The following is a 200-nucleotide window of genomic DNA, read 5'->3' as shown; positions in this document are numbered from 1 at the left end:
CAGTGACCACAAGCTGATCACCTTCACCATCTGCTGTAATTCTGGCAAGTCAGACAGCAATACAGAAGTCCTTGACTTCAGGAAAGCTGACTTTGACAAGCTCAGGAGGCTTATCGGTGAGGCCCTAAGGGACTATGATCCAAAGGGGAGGGGAGTTCAGGATGAGTGGCTGCTTCTCAAGGGAGCAATCCTGGATGCAA

Source organism: Gavialis gangeticus, unplaced genomic scaffold (assembly GCF_001723915.1).
Source record: "Gavialis gangeticus isolate Ggan-Ray unplaced genomic scaffold, GavGan_comp1, whole genome shotgun sequence".
In the NCBI taxonomy this organism is placed as follows: Eukaryota; Metazoa; Chordata; order Crocodylia; family Gavialidae; genus Gavialis; species Gavialis gangeticus.
Note: the sequence above shows the minus strand (reverse complement) of the source record.